We start from the raw sequence: 20,167 nt of genomic DNA on the forward strand, positions 1-20,167 counted from the left end.
GAAATCTAGAAAGGGATTTATTCATTAATTCATTTTTTTTAATTTATTTTTTATTGGTGTTCAATTTACTAACATACAGAATAACCCCCAGTGCCCGTCACCCATTCACTCCCACCCCCCGCCCTCCTCATTAATTCATTTAGTAAATACTCAGTGCTTCCTAAGTGGCAGGCACTGCATGAGACCAGCTGAACAGGCAGGCAGGACCACCACCCTCCCACAGATGGGTTATGTACTGGAGATGAACACATGTATGTAATGTAAGAGCTTGCACGTAATAATATTTGTAATTAGTGAGTTCATATAGACAGAGTGAGAAGCATAGTGCCTGGCATATAGGAAGCTACTAAATAGAGTGAGGGTTGCACTCATGACAAGGATTATGATAATGAACATGTGAATGAAGAGGAAATTTGTGCTGGACTTCTGGTTTCCAGGCTATCCATCCATGCCCAGTATGTGATTTCACATACCCTTGCCCCTAATTCTGTGATTCAAGTTTCTTATCTGACACCCAGGGTCATGACTCAGGGTCATGGACAGGAGCACAACATCTGAAGCCAGACCAAACAGAAATCTCCGTTCCACTTAGAGTTTCTAGATTTAGCAAATAAAAATACAGGGTACTCAGCTCAAGTTGAGTTTCAGACAACCAATTAATATTTTGAAATATAATTATATCCAACGGAATATTTAGAACACATTTATATAAAAATTGTTACTTATCTGAAATTCAAATTTACCTGATTGTTGCATACTTCATCAAGCAACTGTTACTACAGCAGTCACCGCTGTGCAGGATTGACAAGTAACTGAAGCTCTCTGGGTCAGTTTCTTCATCTGTAACAAGTAAGTAATAACAGTCTCTACAGCATAGAGTGACCCTGAAGAATAAAGACAAAGTGTGTATACATGATGCTTATAGGTGTATGTGCCTATGTGTGTGTATGCACAAAACATAGAATTGTCTTCTATTTTTTTAAAGATTTTATTTATTTATTCATGAAAGGCACAGAGAGAGAGAGAGAGAGAGGGGCAGAGACATAGGAGGGAGAAACAGGCTCCCTGCCAGAGAGCCCAATGCGGAACTCGATCCTAGGACTCCAGGATCACGCCCTAGGCCTAAAGCAGGTGCTCAACCACTGAGCCACCCAAGCATCCCTGAACTGTCTTCTAAATAGTAAATATCAACCTAAGATATTATCTTTAATTATCTATAAAATGTAACTGGTTTTCATTTCAATTCATGACAAGGCCTCTAATTTATTGTTTGGAAAAGAATATTGTTTGATGCCTGAACAACTTACACGTTAGTAATACAAAGAGATGTCTGGAAAATATGGAATTCTATTGAAGTAGGATTCATTAGCATATAAATGTTTCTTTCAACAAGAGAAATAAGAACAGAGACTTCATAACTGCTACATATAAAAACTTTCCCACGTTTATTTCAAAAGCTTGGTATTCATTATGCAAACCAACCAAAGCTTTTACTAAACTCTTCTGGAATATTTTTGAATTCTAATGACTTTTAAAATCAGCTTACTATAGCCTAACTAATACAAGGTAAGTTCTATTTTTCATAGGAAAAAAACAACTCAAGATTTTCAGGTTTCAGAGTTTATGTTCTTTGAATGCATTTACTGTAAGAGATGAAAACCCATTACTGACTTGTTAGCTCAGGTGATAATTTTTATATTACATGGACTGAAATTAGGAATAGATTAATGGTTTCATTTTTATTTCTCTGATTTTTCCAGGCAGAGAAATCTGCCACTAAAACTCTTTTTATGCTTTGTTTTGAAGATCTGGCATTAATGGAAATACATAAATGTAAAAACCATATGCTAGAAATAAGGATACCTATTAGTTGGAAATATTTTAATTCATTATTATCTAATTTGTTTAATTGACTTTGGCCTGGGTTAAGTGGAATGCTGTACTTTTAGGAAATAGTTACACAAGAAAGAACATGTCACATATTAGCTCAAATCTTATTAGCATATCATGTCCATAAGATAAATGCTTTTTGTAGTTTTGCTTTCACCAGAGGAAAACAGAGAAAACTATAATGTTCTAAGCTGATATTTGATAGGTGTACGGTAGGATATATTTTTGGTGATATACATTTCTAAACAGAATAGTAAAATGATTAACAATGATGAAAACTTACATTTTTATAAGTATCTCTTAACAATATTTCTCCACTTTTAAATGTTGAGCCAGATAGAAAAGAATGTTTAAGGGAGTCTCTGATGTCAACATCTGACACACGTTTTTCCCACTTTGTCTTTTGTCATCATCAGCATTAATGTAGTGGGGTTTACCCTTACAAAGTTACTTCAAAACATCTTACAAAGAAAGGTAGGCCTGGTGTTATTTTAACAGTATTTTAAAGGATTTTTGTGTAACGCCCAAACCCTTTAATAATGGCAGCATGTATGTCCTGTTCCCCACTGGCCCTTGTCTCCTTCCCATCCTCTGCATGGCCGCAGTCACAGCCCCCTCAGCATTCTCAGCACAGACACAACCATGCTCAGGAGCACAGCTTCTCTAGGCCATCACAGTTCTCACCATCTCTCTGCTTCCAGTTTGTGCTCCAGCCCTGCTGGTAAGCCAGGACTCATCCAACCCCACCGCTCCCTTCAAACCACGTTCCAAGCTGTTGCTGTTCTCTGAATGGTTACCTTCCCTTTCACTTGTCCTCTCCTACAGTCATCTTTCCCTGGTTAATGTCTCCTAATTCTTCTTGTTTTTGACTGCTTTTCTTTGGTAGGATTAGGAAGGTACTCTCAGCAACCAAGTATTGTGGCCACCTCTCAGAGATCACAGTACTCTTCTGTACTTGACCATGTAAACACAATATTCATACCATCTCTTCTCTTACTTCTTTTTCTCACTATTCTAGCTTTTTGAGGATGGTCACTATCCTCTTCATTGTTGTACTTGTGTACAGATCTGTGATCCAGCATATAACAGGTTCTCAGATACTGGAGATATATGATTCTTCCATTTATATATTGGGAAGCTGAGAATAAGAAACTATTTGCATTATTCAAGAACTATAAAGTGAAGATTATTCCTGAAGCCTTGGGGTGTAACAGAATCAGGACTGAACTGGATATATAAAGTATGTTTCTCTCATTCTTCATTCAGAATTATTCCAATTAGGACTGCAGTTCAATGTCACATTCTTTCTTTTCCTTTCTTTTTTTTAAGATTTTATTTCTAAGTAAGCTCTACACCCAACATGGGACTTGAACTCACAACTCCAAGATCAAGAGTTGCATGCTCCACTGATAGAGGTGTCCAGGCACCCCTTCCATGCCCCACTTCTTGAAAAATACTGTCTTCATATAATGTCTCTGTAGCCTCACCCTCCTACCCACTGTAACCCAGTTTCTGTCTTCCTAATCTACTGAATTCGATTTGTGAGATGTCAGAATGAATCTGGATATTATCCCATCAATATCCCCACCTATTGAAATAACTCTGTCTAGGCTCCATGGGTATCATACTTTCCTAAAATCTTCTACATCCTTGGCTTCTTCTTAGTCTCCTTTCCTGGCCTCCTCTGCACTGGATCTTTAATGTCACATGCCCCAGGGTTTTGACCTGAGGCCCCTCCCTTCTGTCAGTACAAAGACTCAAACATCCACTGCCCACCTGCCATCTCCACTTGGCTCTGCTATGGGCTTCTCCATATCCAGAAGGCTTCCATGTACCTCAATACTACATCATCTTGCCCATCTCCATAATTACAGAACACTAGAATCTATCCTTTACTTCTTATTTCCATCAGTAAATCCTGTAGGTTCTCCCTTTTAAGAATATCCTGAATGCAAATTCATTTTCTTTTTACAAGTTACATGACTGTGAGAGGTTCCGAAATGATCGCATTTCCACTGATGCTACTTTTGAAACTTTTTTCAGCATAACAGCCAGGCTGGAGTAATCTTTGCAAAATGTCAGTCAGGTGTCTGCCTGAACTCTCTACTCTAGGTTATCCTTAAAATAAAAATTTTAAAAAGGCGTCTCATGCTCTGAAATGTATATCCTACATATTTAGATGATTCTTCACCTTGACCACTCTACTTCTTCAGTTGTACTGAATTCCATGATCTCCTTATACAACCAAGCTTTTTCTGGCCTCTGGGACTTTGATCTTGGTCCCTCTGCCAAGAATGTTCTCTTTCATTCCCTTCCCACGGTCTGGCATTTTTCTTCCTTGAGTTTTAAGAGACTCACTCCCTATCTACTTTATTTCTGTTTTCTTTATCTTGTTTACTTGGAAATTATCTAACGTTTGCTTCCTGCATATTGTCTGTCTATCCTCACCACCCACCTGCCAACACAAATCACAATATTTGTCATCTTCTTCATGCTGACACTCCAGTGCAAACAATGTAGGGACCCCTGGATATCAGCTGATTGAATAATATGAGTGGATACTATTGAATGTGTGCATGATCACTGAACCTCTGTTTTGTCCCCTGTACAGTGGATGGATCTGGACTTGATCATGTATGAACTATTCTAGAGTTCTTAAATTACTTGAATTTCTGAACCTATTTATTTAGTTATATGATATAGTTTGCAAAACACTGAGCAAAACAGAGATGTAAAGCAAAGTGAAAATCTTCAAGAAAACAAGACTGGAACTGTTTGGTGGGGTGCATGATCCCTGAGAAGTACACTACTACACAAACCATAAGAAATAAAAGCAGGGAATCAAGGGCTCAGAGTTTTTTGCTTGTTTGTTTGAATTGCATCAGTTTAAAATTTAAGGATATGACCCTGTAAAATTTGTCAATAATATTTAACGGTTGACTTTAAAATTACTAAAATATGTCAGTATGTAACTATCTCATTTTGATAAAAACCAAGGATTTCAAGTTCCTTAAAAATTATGTTTCATTAGTTAAAAAAATAAGAATGTTTTAGGCAGAAATTAATTTGCTATGAAGGATGGCATTCAGAATTTAAAACTCAAAATATTTACCAGGAAAAAAAAAAGCTCCAGTGGCTGTTTCCCAGTCACTAGTGGTTATCTACCCAACATTCCTTCTCCTGCTTCTTTCTCCTTCCTCCTTCCTTTCAAAACTCTGAGCTGTCCAGTTATCTTCCCTCCTCCACAAGGGGATGTGCTTCCAAGTGGACTGATCCTCTGATGGTGGGTCCCAACATTTTTAAACCTCCGTAATTATCCCAACCCACTTAAGAGTGACTGCTTTACTTGTGAGCATTTGATATACTTCCAAGTAATTAAATAGGAAAGTCTATCACATGGTTTTTGCTAAATATTTAATTGCTATTAAAAACAACAACAAAATAATAGTAATAATAGTAATAGTAATAGTAATAATAATAATAATAATAATACAAGGATCTAGCTCCTTTTCCTTCAATGTCCTCTCTCCTTTCCTAGGTAAAAACATTTCCTTGAATACTGCAGGCACCCTACAATGCCAGGAAATTAAGGATTAAGCTGACACTTCAGGGATGGCAGAGTGAAACGTGCAAAAAGCCTGGCTCCTTGGGAAGTCCCTTGATAATACATTTCAGTAAACATTTTGTGCATAATTTCAATGTCCATTATCAATCTGAAATATTATAGAATTTTTTTAAAACAACTGTGTCATGTCTTATTTAAACATGGCAGTATGCTTAAATATGGCTATTAAAAGTCACTGTTTAAATACAGATTCAGTCACATTAAAGGTCAAATTAAAAACCCTTGTCTAAAACCTTGGGAAATGCATAGGACAATCATCAGTTCACCTCCTGCCACAGACAGACACATTAAGGCTGGAACTACATATAATGCAAATCATTGTTAAAAAAAAAAAAAAACCTGAAGACTATGAGAGTAATTATCCCATGGCTAAAGATATAAAGAAAAAGCCATGCTGAAAAGGGTAGGAGAGAAAGATGCAGTATTCTCTGCCCTGGGGATCTAGAACAGGAAGATGAGTCTCATGATACCCAGCTTTTAAAATCAGCAGAAATTAACTCCAAGGGATTTGAAAATCAGAGGAGTTGAACTCTAAGAGATCCAGACAGCTATAAACAGAGACTGTTGTCAAAGGGATAGGAAACTCTATCATTCACTCAGATACCCAAGAGAGAGGCAGCAGTTTGAAAAGCTACCATGTTATTATATGTGAAGAAGATAAATTAGTTCTAGAGCATGTTTCAGAGGCACAAAGATCTATAGAATGGAAGGGCTGATGGGCACCATTTTGTTTGCCCTTCTTCACCCAACGTGGCCCAGTGGTGGCAAGGGCCAACTCTGAGATTCTTTATCTACTTAGCTAGTGAAGATGTCCCTGCCCTGGCATTTCCCTGCAGACCTGTCCTTGCAGGCACCCCTCCCAAGTGGCTCCCATTCTGCCCCACCCAGCAGGCAGCCTCAGTGGGGATCAGCATCTCCTCAAAGATATGGTCCTACCACACTTAGCATGTAGCCCCACCCACAGCATACCCACAACAGGTGTACAGCCAGGTGTCCGAGCCAACAGATGTTGTGTTGAAGACTAACGCCAGACATCAGCATGACTGCAGCAGCTGTAGCTTCACTGCTCAGGCATGTCGGGGGCTAATGTGTCCCGCCCAGAGAGCCCACACCCAGTATACCTTTACCCAGCATGCCCATACCCAGTGTGCCAACAGCAGTCATTCCCAGTCACAACAGGAAGGAGATAAAGCACCTGGTTCTCTGGTGACAACATTACTGGGGCCCACAGGATGGCTCCTACACAAGGCCACTACTTTCAAGATGGACACATAGCTGACCTATGTAACACATAGAAACAAACAATGAGAGTCAGACACATGAGGAGACAGAGGAGTATGTTCCAAACAAAAGGAAAAATCTTAGGAAAAGGAATAGATGAAATACAGAAAAGCAATCTACCTGCAGAGAATGCAAAGTAATAGTCATAAAGATAGATGCTTACCTGATTTGAAAAGAGTAGATAAACTTCAACAAAAAGACAGAAAATATGCAAAAGAACCAACCACTTCTTTGCAAATGATACATCCAATAAAAGGTTAATATCCAAAATATTTAAAGAACACATACAACTCAACAGCAAACAATCCCCCTAAAAAATAGGCAGAGGGCTTGAATAGACATTTCTCCAAAAAAGACAACTAGATAACTAACAGACATATGGAAAGGCAGATCATGGGAAGACTCCTCCAGGAAAAAAAAAAAGAGCTGATAGGAACCATCTCCCTCCCCTGCCTCCAGCATAAACACACATGGCCACCTGTGGAAACCAGGGTAGCCCTGACATTCACAACCTCACTTGCTGACACCAAACCCTCTGCCCACACAGCCCTGGTACTTCAGCCAATCTACCCTTCTCAGTCAGCCTTGCTTCAGTCTAGAGCCACGGGTCCCCTCCCCCAGAAGACCAGTGCAAAGGTTGCCAACCTGCATATCCTGACCAGTGCACTTTGTGGGCCTCAGTCCTAGAGGCAGCTGTGGGGGACCCTGCAGAAGCCTGAGGTATGTACACCTTGTTAAAACTGTGCACCTTGACCACAAAGCCCCAGTCGCTGACAGGCAGCTATGGCTATCAGTTTGCAAGCAGATCAGTGCACAACTTTTTAAAATTGGACACCCTTACCATGGCTGGGGACCTAACACTGCCCCCAGCAGATAAACATGGCCTCCATAGACAACTGGACTAAAGGAGAAAGCAGTCAGGACACAGCAGCAAGACAAACAAAACACACAGAGAGACACTCCCTAAAATGTCAGGGTCTAGAAAGAGTGGACACTGCACAACAAAGCACTACAGGACCTCTTCTTTATAAGGCCATTGCTTTCAAGAACAAAAGAAGTACCTGACTCTCCTAACATACACAAACAGGCTCAGGGAGTTAGACAAAATGAGACAGAGGAATATGCCCCTAATGAAAGAACAGGACGAAACCACAACAAAAGAATGAAGCAAAATGGAGATAAATAATATGTCTTATAGAGAATCTAAAATGATCATAAAGAAACCCACTGGACGTTTTTTAAGATTCTATTTATTCATGAGAGAGATAGAGAGAGAATGAGGCAGAGACATAGGCAGAGAGAGAAGCAGGCTCCATGCAAGGAGCCCTATGTGGGACTCAATCCCAGGACTCCAGGACCATGCCCTGGGCCGAAGGCAGGCACTAAACCACTGAGCTATCCAGGGATCCCCCCACACACACTGGACTTAAGAAGAGACTGCAGGGCATAAGTGAGATGCTTAACAAAAAGATAAATATACTAACCAGTCAGAGATGAAGAGCACAATAAATAAAATTTAAAAATACAGTAAATGGAATAAGTCACAGGCTGGAAGAAGCAGAGGAATGAATTAATGACCTGGAAGATGGAATAATGGAAACTATTCAAGCTGAGCAGGAGTGACAAAAAAATCATGCAAGATGAAAATAAATACAGGGAACTCAGCAACTCCATCAAGTGTAATAACATGCATATAATATGGATCCCAGAAGAAGAAGAGAGAGAAGAGGGGGGAAAAATTATTTTTTGAAAAAAATAATAGCTGAAAACTTCCCAAATCTGGGGAAGGAAAAAGAAATTGAAATCCAGGAGGAAGAAAGATCCCTCAATAAAATCAATCCAAGGAGGTTCACACCAACACACACAGTAATTATAATGACAAAGTACTTTTAAAGAAATAATTTTAACAATAGCAAGAGAAACAGAGACAGTTACATGCAAAAGAAACCCCATAAGGCAGATTTTTCAAGAGAAAGTTTGCCCCCAGAATGGAGAGGCAGAATATATTCAAAGTGCTAACTTACGATGCCTGGATGGCTCAGCTGGTGAAGCTCTGCCTTTGGCTCAGGTCATGATCTCAAGGTCTTGGGACTGAGCCCCAAGTTGGGCTCCCTGCTCAGTGGGAAGTCTGCTCTTTGTTCTTCCTATGCCACTCCCCCCACCTGTGCACCCACTCTCTCTCAAATAAATAAATAAAATCTTTTTAAAAAGTGCTGGCTTGTAAAAATCTGCAGCCAAGAATGCTCTATCCAGTAAGGCTATCATTCAGAACAGAAGGAGAAATAGTTTCCCAGACCGACAAAAACTAAAGGAGCTCACGATGCCTGTACCAGCCCTACAAGAAATGTTAAAGGGGACTCTCTAAATAGAAAGAAAAGACCATAAAGAGGAAACATAAAAGCCCTAAAAATGAATATATCTGTAAAAATCAGTGAAGGGATTCACAAAATAAGAGGATGTAAAATATGACACCATATACCTAAAATGTGGTATAGAGAGGAATAAGAATGCGTTCAAGCTTATGTGACCACCAACCTAAAACAGACTGCTATACACAAGATGTTATATCCAAACCTAATGGTAACCATAAATCAAAACACAGTAATAGATATGAAAAGGAGAAAAGGAATCCAAGTATATTAACTAAGAAATCCAGCGAACCATGAAAGGGACCAAGGAAAGGATCAGAGAAAAACTACAAAAACAATCACAAACAAGTAACAAAATAGCAAAAATTAAAAGAAAGATCCTCCAATAATTGTTTTTAATATGAGTGGACTAAATTCTCCAGTCAAAAGACATAGGGAGATAGAATTGATAAAAGAGCAAGACCCATCTGTATGTTGGCTACAAAGACTCATTTCAGACTTAAAGACACCTTCAGGTTGAAAAGTGAGAGTATAGAAAAACTTCTATCACACCAATGGATGTCAAAAGAAAGCTGGAGTAGCAACATTCATATTGGACAAAATAGACTTTAAAACAAGGATTTAGGGACACCTGGGTTAAGCATTCAACTCTTGATTTCAAGTCATGGCCTTGGGGTCATGTGACGGAGCCCCTCACCAGGCTCTGCACTCAGCAGGGAGTTTGTTGTAGTTCTCTCTCTCCCTCTCCTTCTGCCCCTCCCCCCATGCTCTCTCTCTCTCTAAAAAAAAGTAATAAATAAGTATTTTTTAGAGGAATGTTACAAGAGATAAAGAAGAATGCTATAAAATAATAAGGAGGACAATCTAATAAAAAAATATAACAATTGTAATATTTATGGTCCCAATAGAAGAGCACCTAAATACATAAAACAGTTAAGGACAAACTTAAAGGAATTAATTGATACTAATACATTAATAGCAGGGGACCTTAACACCCTATTTATATCAATGGACAGATAATCTAAGCAGAAAATGAACAAGGAACAATAGCTTTGAATGACATACTGGGCCGTATATATTGAACAGATATGTTCAGAACATTTCATCCTAAAACAGCAGAATACACATTCTTTTCAAGTGTGCATGGAACATTCTTCAAAATAGATCACATATTAGGCCACAAAACAAGTCTCAACATATTCAAAAAGATGAAAGTCATACCAACTATCCTTTCTAACCACAACACTAAGAAACTAGGTATCAACCACAAGAAAAAAATCTGAGAAAAGCACAAACACATAAAAGTTAAATAACATGCTATTAAACAGTCAATTGATCAACAGAGAAATCAAAGGAGAAATCGAAACTTATATGAAGAGAAATGAAAATGAAACACAGTAATTCAAAATCTTTTTGGATGCAGCAAAAGTGGTTCTAAGAGGGGTTTATAGCAATATAGGCTTACCTCAAAAAGCAAAAACAATCTCAATAAGCAGCCTAGCCTTACATCTAAGGGAGCTATAAAAAGAACAAACAAAACCTAAAATCAACAGAATGAAGAAAATAAGAAAGATTAGAGCAGAAATAAATTATACAGACACTAAAAAAAAAAAAAAAAAAAAACCAAAAAACAAACAAACAAAAAACCCAATTGAATAGACAATGAAATAGGAGCTGGTTCTTTGAAGAAACCAACAAAATTAATAAAACTCACAGAGTACAAAATCAAGGAACAGAAATCCATTGAATTTCTAACACTAATAATAATGAACCAACATAAAGAGAAATTAAGAAAAGCATCTCATTTACAATTGCAAAAATAAACAAATACCTGGAAGCAAACCTGACCAAAAAGGTGAAAGATGTGCTCTGAAACTATAAAGCATTGCTGAAAGAAATTCAAGACAACGCAAAGAAATAGAAAGACATTCCATGTTCATGGATTGGGAGAAAAAATATTGTTAAAGTGTCCATACTACCAAAAGTAATCTACAAATTTAATGAATCTCTATCAAAATACCAACTGCATTTTTCATAGAACTAGAAGAAGCAGTTCTAAAAATTGTATGGGGTCAAAGCAAGCTAGAAAAAGAAAAACAAAACTGAATTTATCAGAATTCCAGATTTCAAGTTATATTATAAAGCTATAGTAATCAAAACAGTATGGTACTAGCATAAAAATAGACATATAAGTCAATGGAACAGAATATAAAACCCAGGAATAAATCCACAACTATATGGATAATTGATCTTGATAAAGCAGGAGAATATGCAATTGGAAAAATCTCTTCAACAAAAGGTGTTAGGAAAACTGGACAGCTACATGCAAAAGAATGAAACTGGACCACTTTTTCACACCATACACAAAAATAAACTCAAATGGATTAAGGACCTAAATGTGAGATGGGAAACCAAAAAATCCTAGGAGATAACACAAGTAGTGAGTTCTCTGGCATTGGTCATAGCAACATCTTTCTTGTTATGTCTCCTGAGGCAAGGGAAATAAAAGCAAAAAGGAATTATTGAGACTACATAAAAATTAAAAGCTTCTGCACAGTGAAGTAACAATCAACAAAACTGAAAGGCAAACTATCAATGGTAAAAGATATTTGCAAATGACATATCTGATAAAGGACTAGTATCCAAAAAACTTATAATCAACTAATCTTTGGCAAAGCAGGGGAGAATATCCAATGGAAAAAAAGACAGCCTCTTCAACAAATGGTATTGAGAAAACTGGACAACTTGTAGAAGAATGAAATTTGACAATTTTCTTACACTATACACAAAAATAAATTTAAAATGGATGAAAGATCTAAATGTGAGACAGGGTAACATCAAAATCTTGGAGGAAAACACAGGCAGCACCTCTTTGATCTCTTTGACCTGGGCTAGTAGCAACCTCTTACTAGACATGTCTCTGTCTAGTAAGGGAAACAAAGCAAAAATGAACTATTGGGACTTCATCAATATAAAAAGCTTCTGTACAGCAAAGGAAACAATCAACAAAACTAAAAGGCAGCCTTTGGAATGGGAGAAGGTATTTGCAAATGGCATATCTGATAAAGGGTTAACAACTAAAATCTATAAAGAACTTACTAAACTCAACGCCCAAAAAACAAATAATCCAGTTAAGAAATGGGCAGAAGACATGAATAGACATTTTGTCAAAGAATACATCCAAATGACGAACAGATATATGAAGAGAACAGATATATCAGATATATCACTCATCATCAGGGAAATACAAATCAAAACCACTATGAGATACTACCTCACATCCCTTAGAATGGCTAAAATTAACAAGTCAGGCAACAAGTGGTGTTGATGAGGATGCAGAAAAAGGGGAAACATCTTACACTCTAGAGCCACTCTAGAAAACAGTTTGTAGAGTCCTCAAAAAGTTAAAAATAGAGCTACCCTATGACCCAGCAATTTCACTACTAGGTATTTACCCAAAGGATACAAAAATGCAGATCGGAAGGTATACGTGCACCCTGATGTGTACAGCAGCATTATCAACAATAGACAAATCATGGAAAGAGCTCAAATGTCCATGGACTAATGAATGGATATAGATGATACGGTATTTATACACAATGGCTATAAAAAAAACAAAATATTGCCATTTGTAATAACATGGTGGGTGGAGCTAGAGGATATTATACTAAGTGAAATAAGTCAGAGAATGACAAATACCATATAATTCCACTTATATGTGGAATCTAAAAAATGAAACAAATGAACAAACAAAGTAGAAACAGACTCATAAATATAGAAAAGTATTATATAAGGTACAAACTGGTAGTTACCAGAGGGGATGGGAGGGGTATGGGTTAAATCGGTGAAAGGGATTAACCAGTACAAACTTCTAGCTTTAAAATAAATAAATCGGGCAGCCCCGGTGGCGCAGTGGTGTAGCGCTGCCTGCAGCCCAGGGTGTGGTCCTGGAGACCCGGATCGAGTCGCACGTCGGGCTCCCTGCATGGAGCCTGCTTCTCCCTCTGCCTGTGTCTCTGCCTCTCTCTCTCTGTGTGTGTCTCTCATGAATAAATAAATAAAATATTTAAAAATAAAAATAATAAAATAAATCATGGAGTTAAAAGTACAGCATAGAATGTATAACCAATAAATTTGTATGGTGACAGATGGTAAATACACTTATTGTTGTGTTTCATAATGTATGTAAATGTTGATTTCACCATGTTGTACACCTGAAACTAATATGTATGTATGTCAACTAAACTCCAATTTAAAAAATTTAAAAACAAAATATAAAGACATTTGTTGAAATGTCTGCATTTTGTTTTTTACAAAGAGCAAACACTCCATCTATTAATAGATCAATTTTTTGAGCTATTTTTTTCCATGAGCCAAATAAAGTTGTAGTGGCCCTCTGATCCATACCATCTCATACTCCTCTACCTATTACTCAAAATATTTGTATTTAGGTGGATGGAAACAAGAAGAAAACCTAGAGCAGTGTTGTCCAACAGAAATATGAGTCACATATGTGCATCACACATGTGATTTTAAATTTTCTGGTAGCCATCTAAAAAGTGAAAGAAAGAAAAATTATTTTAATAATATATTTTATTGAATCTGACATATCCAAAATATTATAATTTCATAGTATAATTTTCATGATAAAATTATTATTTTGTATTATAAATACAAAACATTACTAATGAGAAGTTTTAAATTTCTATTTCATAACAAATCCTCAAAATCCAGGGTATATTTCACATTTACAGAGTTTCTCAATTCAAAAAGCCACCTGTCAATTGCTCAATAGTCACCAGTGGCTATTAGCTACCAAACTGAACCATCCAGCTTTACAATGACAGAACAGGATCATAATTACTGAATGATAAAGAAATGGAAATCGTGGTATTAGATTCATATCTGGATTAATTCTAATTAATTCTAAAACAAACTTGACTATACAACTTAATAGTGTACCCAACAGGGTTTTATTGATCTGTTGGCAGCATGCAAGTGGGCTCTCAATATATTCTTGCAATAAAAGCTTTTCACTGTTAGACTTCTGCTTGTTCCTGACTTCTGTGTTATGTCTTATTTTAATGCATCATCTGTAGACGGGGGTCAAGTATCCCACTGATAATCATTCCCTCTTCCCTTCAGGCTAGAATTTATTTTTTGATATGAACACAGTGAAATAAGGACTAGAATTTGCATCAATTGTAAATTAAAGAGATGGATCCAGTGAATGTGCTTTTTCTTAGCATATAATGAGCTAACCACAGAGCTATTTTAATGGGTCAAGAAATGTTCATTGTTTGTGCCTAAGGACCTCTAAGAACTACAAGATAAATGTCAAAAGGCATGTCTAGAAAATGTTTTAAGTTGGAGAAACTATGAATCATTTCTGTCTTCTCCTTCATACTTCTGCTGATCTGTCTCCAGTGCTCCATTCTTACGGCCTCAACTGTTCTGTAGAAGAATAGAATCTAAAGTTCACAGTATTTTTGCCACATGCATGGCCTGATGGCACTCCCTTGCCTAAAGTGACTATGTAACAACGCACCATAGGACGCATCACCCAACACAGGACAGAGGGCCCATTGTGTTTCAGGTTGTGGCCTATAAACCAGACCCAAGCAGTCTGTAAAAATGTGGATGAGGACCCACCAGGAAAAGAGCCAAAGTGTCTGACGTACTTTGAGGCACTCAAAAATATGTTGTTCTCCTTTTATATGATTCACAGTTTTTAAATGTATTCCTTTATATAAAAGAAGAAAATGTAAGAGATTTTTTAAAAGGAAGATATAAAGAAAGGGGGCCAGGAAGAGAGGGATGAAGAGAAATGGAAGGATGGAGAGGGGGAGGGAGAAAAAATGGAGAAGGAAAGGAGGGAAGGTGGGGGGGAAGGAGGACAAGGGAGGGAGAGAGAGAGGGGGGAAGAGAAAAAGGGAGGGAGAAGAAGGGGAGCCAGAAGGAAGAGGGGAGGGGCAGGAGGGGCGAGTGAGGGAGGGGTTAGGAGGGGATGAGGGAGGAGAAAGAGAGAGAGGGAGCACTGTCTAAAGGTCCCATCCTTGCATACTGTGCATTCTTCCCCAGGAAACAGCACAGCAGAGTGTTAGGAGTTTGCCTCCTGGTATTAGCTTTGTCTGGTTTTGAATCCATGATCCTTCGTCCTCTTTCACATCAGACATCTCCCCTGACTGTTCTGTGCCCTCGTTCCCTATGGGTGGCATGGAGGCAGCTGTGGCGCCCTCATCTCAGCAACCTCCTGATGATGAAACTGGGTACTTGGTGCATAGTATTCAAAGCTCTGCCCAGAACAAAGAATGTGCTCAGGTATTGCCCATAATTATTACATCTTGGAGGGACTGCCTTCCTCAGAGGATGTGTGCAGAACTGCAGGGCTCTGGACATTAGGTAGGAACCTACATATTTTACAGTGTTTATTGCCAGCATCCTACTTCCATTTGCAGAAATACAGCTGGAAGCAGTTGTAGCCGAAAATGAGACATCTGGATTGAGAGAATAATAAAAACAAATGAGCACATGAAAAAAGCCATTGCTGGAGACAATCTGTACTTTCAGTGCTTTTTTGTCTATTGGCTATGAAAGGAAATGGAGGTCAAAGTGCAGGGAGTCTGGGCTGTGGCCTGGGTCCGGGAGGGTAAGAGGCCTGTGAGAGGAGCCTCATCTCTGGCATCTTCCTGTGGGGGCAAAACCAGGATGGCACCACTGTCTGGAACCATCCTGCCTGGTATCATAGGCTGTTCAAGACCATTCCACATTTTAATTCAAAATGAAATGAACAACTTCATATTTCACACAAAAAAATACAGTTGCAATGTTTTTTTTTTTTTTTTTTCCTTCTGCTTCTCTATCCTCTCACTTCCCTTCTACCCACATTTGTTGATTTGGCTCCAGAAGGAGGCCATTCAGCTTTTTCTGCTTGAGACATTGCCCTGAAATGGTCAGAGCAACATCCTTGCTCCAGAACAAGAACTGACATTTCACACACAGGGCCAGGCAGCTCTGCGTCGCCTCTCTTCCCAGGGACCAGGGCGTCCATCCTGAAAGTCCTGCTCCACAGTGATCTTGCTGCCTGCCAGTTGTCAGAAAGCTTCCTTTCTAATTACTAGCACCTAAAAGAAAACTTGAAAAGTTCTCATATCATTGTTTTTTTTTTTCATCTGTGTTTTAATCAACAGGAGGAATGTATAGAAGAGTTTTAGGAGCCTTGTTTGAGCGCTTTCCATGTGCCAGCCATCATGCTAGTGGGAATGGAAACATCAAGACACAGGCCACCCTCGGAAGGTAGAGCTTAGGAGAGGACCAGCATATAAATACATACAGGGCAATGAAACAGGTTAGGAAGTAGTGCTATAGCACAGTGGGGATGACGTCACCATCTGAGGAAAAGCTGGGAGGTATTAACTGTGCCGTCCTAAAAAGAACCCATACTTGACTCTGTGGGTGATGTGAAATCATGGATGGGTTTTCCTATTATAAAAAGAAAATTTGCTTGCTAACCTAGGATAACCGTAAATGTTTATTAATGCCAAATCAACGCAACCATCTGAAAATATCAAAAATAAAAGCATAAAACTTATGTGGATTCATGTAATATGCGTACATAGCGAAACACATGCATACAAACCAAAAGAAAATAATTAACATCGAGATGACTTGTGATTTTCTATTTTATAAATGTGATCATGAGTCTATGATATGGTGAGAATTCAAACATGAAATCAGACAAAGAATGAAACCATCAGACGGAGAGACGAGACAGCTAGTACACATAACCCTGGGTATTAAAGCTTTCTGTACAGCAAAGCAATGGAGAAATGCCCACCCATGAGGTACCTGGAATTTGCACTATTTTACAAAAATAAGTGAGGCACAAAAATAAACGAGGTTCTTCATGGCAAAGAAGAACAGGGTGGGGGTGGCAATCTCCCCTTCGTGAAGCCTGGGAAACATGTGAGAGGCATGGTGGATTACTTTCTTTTTCAGCAGAGGCTTTATCAGATGCTGAGTAAATCACTTCTATGGCTCCCAACTGAGAAAACGTCTGTGTCCTGACTGCAGAGGCCCTGAGCACCAAGGACAGACACTCAGACCTGCACACACACCACACAGATACACCCTAGAGGAGAATGAAGACGAAATGGGCAGGGAAACCATGCTCCTATTTCCATCCTGGGGCAAGGCTCCCATATCAAGTAAGAAAAGCAGCTGGGCCAGATGAGTCATTACAGCCACTTCATTTGCCTCTCCTCCAAAGGCTCCTGCAGAAGCTTCTCCTCCCCCACGCAGACCAGTCGTGGCCATGGGCTGACTATGAAGGAAAACAAGAGCACAGGCATGCCCAGTATAACACTGGAAAATTAACTTTGACCCAGAAATCTGTTTTCCACTTCCCATTTGCCTTGCCTTCATGATTTTTATCTATCTGCATTCTCTTTTATAAAGAACGATACAGTCAGTTCTTTATAAAATCGTGTGTTTGCACACACATACGGGCACTTTAAAGAACATGAAACATATGCAATAAACCTCTTTAAAAGAAGATGTCTACAAAGACACTGAATTCAAAGAGCGCTTTGTCTGTACACAAGCGTCTTGTCCTTTTAGTTCCATTCTGCTCATAAGACCAACTTACTGAAAAATAAATCCTCAACACTCTGTACATCCCATTTCCCTGTCAAATATCAGAAGAGCCACATTTCAAAGCACCTTCTCTAAAGGTACAGACAACCACCTGATCGTCGGGAGTCGCTGCTTCCCTGAAGGTACGCTCCACTCAAACCGTGGCCAACATCGCAGCTGCACCTGCGGCGGCTCCCACGGCTGCAGTCGGCTCCTGTCTGGTTCACGGCACAACTAGGCTGGAGGGAAGAGCAGCCACTGGGCAAGGGCAGCAACCCCTCTGGTCAGCCCCGTCCCTCCCCCGCCGCCAACGCCTGCTTTCAGGAACTCCAAGGGAAGAACAAGCAAGAGGGAACTTTAAAAAAATAAAACTAATGCTTATCACAATAATCCTATGATGCATAGTATTATTTCTGAATTGCTCTTATTCACAAAATGAGCAGACTTCTGGGGAGATGCCGAGCGGTTTTGTTCGATGGATTTTTAGAAAACCTAAAAATATTTGTGAATTTCCATGAACTATTAATAGTAAATCTCTTTCTGGAGTTCACAATATATACTTCTTGATTTAGTCCCTGGTTACTGCCGTCTCTACGTAGGGGGTGCCCTCGAGGACATCGTAGACACATTCTAGTCTGTCTTACCCCAGAACGGTGTTAGAATCCCCTCACTTGGCCATTTATGGAGCTACCTTTCTATCTATGGGGCCATACTGAGCACAAGACCACCCCAGCAGTCAGGGACCAAATGTTAGATACAAGACACTCATCTATAAGCACATAATTGTAAACAGAGAGGAAGAGATGTCATCAAGATCATGGGGCTCAGTAAGCAGCGACTCACTGAAGTGGGGCAAGTCTGGAAGGGCGCCGGGATGTGGTACCATCCTCTCCATAGTCGGGAGGGGTTCATCAGCTCAGTCCTCTGATGGGCATTCAAGCAGGGAAGTTCCCATAGATGCTGAGTATTGGACCAGTCTAAGAAACTACACAGAGCTCTGAAAAACTGGACTGTTGTTCTGGGAGGAGTGGGCAATGGCAGACAACCTGGAAAGACACAGGCTGCAGAGTAGGGCAGAGTCAGGACAGGTGACTTCTGGATCTCCTGGGCGCTCTTTTCCCACGTTCATCTTCATGTTCCTCATGCAAGACCAGATCAAGAAAGCCAAGTCAGAAGCAAGGGAGGCAAGCAGACCCACGTGGAATCCTGGAGCACACACGGGCATCACAGGCCATCACACCTGACAGGTGTGATGCTATTATTCTCGGTACCTTCACTGCCTGTCCTGGTGAGCATCCTTATCCAACTCATCATTTTTTTTTTTTTCCTTTCAGACCACGTTCTCTTTATGGTCACATTAAGTTAAATGTTCAGTGCTATTATTCATGATGTCATCACCAAATATCTCACTAATGAATTCAGTCGGTCTCTTTTAAGAAACTGAATGTTTTAAAAACGAACCAAGAGATCACAAACCGGATTGCAATAGTTTATATCCATTCCTGTGTCATTTACTCATCGAATCACCTGATATTTGCTGAACATCTTCTGTGGGTACTGCTGCTGCCTTTTATCCTTTAGAATAAAAGGATGAATAACTCAAGGCTCCTGTCCTCAGGAAGCTAGCGGTCCACTGGGGAGATACAGGTACCAAAGGCAGGAACAACATATCCACCAGACAGATTTGAGGCAGCCTTCTTAAGAAGGACATTGACACAAGTATTGTTGTCATGATGGCACTTAATTTGATATCTAGTGGTTCCTAAATGTCCAGACCTTACGTAATTCTTAGAGGAAATGCAGATTCATAACACCTGGGGCATGAAAGCTCACGAAACATATACTCTATACAAAATAATTTTTCCAACAGATTCTTGCAAACATCTATATGATAAAAGAGATCAATAAAATCATCTGATAAAAGTGATAAAAAAGTATATACTTTTATCTATTCACAGATTTTAATTGTCTAGCTCCTTGGCCTGGGAAATCCAACTGAACTACCACTGCATGGTAATTTACTTAAATAGCTGTGAGCATGAGCTGATGTTTAAAGCAAGCTTCTGTGGGACAGACTTGAAAGCTCTGTCCTGAGCTGAGCTGCTGTTCTCAGCTAAGCAGGGATATTCAAAGATCCATTCCGTCTTGAGTGGACACCACCAGCCCCAACTTAGATGGCTACTCTCTGTGATTCTCCAGAAGGCTGGTTCATGGCTAAAATGCAAACAGTAAGCAAGTTCTTCTTACCTTCTGTACTTATCCAAAACATCCATTTCTGTGGTGCTAAAAAAATGTTCTCACTGGAAAACCTCCACATTTCAGTCTAACACAACAATGCTAATGCCTTGCTCACTTGAGACACCAGCGT

General features: G+C 39.2%; 1 long non-coding RNA gene across 1 annotated transcript in view; it reads left to right on the forward strand.

The window, feature by feature from the left end:
• The window catches only part of LOC111096104, a 28,135-nt gene extending 22,602 nt beyond the window's left edge, over window positions 1-5,533 (forward strand). Inside the window, exon 3 of the long non-coding RNA XR_005358853.1 lies at window positions 5,429-5,533. This is a non-coding gene — a long non-coding RNA (uncharacterized LOC111096104). The remainder of the gene's footprint in view (window positions 1-5,428) is intronic.
• The last annotated feature ends 14,634 nt before the right edge of the window (window positions 5,534-20,167 follow it).

The sequence above is a fragment of the Canis lupus genome, chromosome 5, assembly GCF_011100685.1.
Source record: "Canis lupus familiaris isolate Mischka breed German Shepherd chromosome 5, alternate assembly UU_Cfam_GSD_1.0, whole genome shotgun sequence".
NCBI classification, from domain to species: Eukaryota; Metazoa; Chordata; class Mammalia; order Carnivora; family Canidae; genus Canis; species Canis lupus.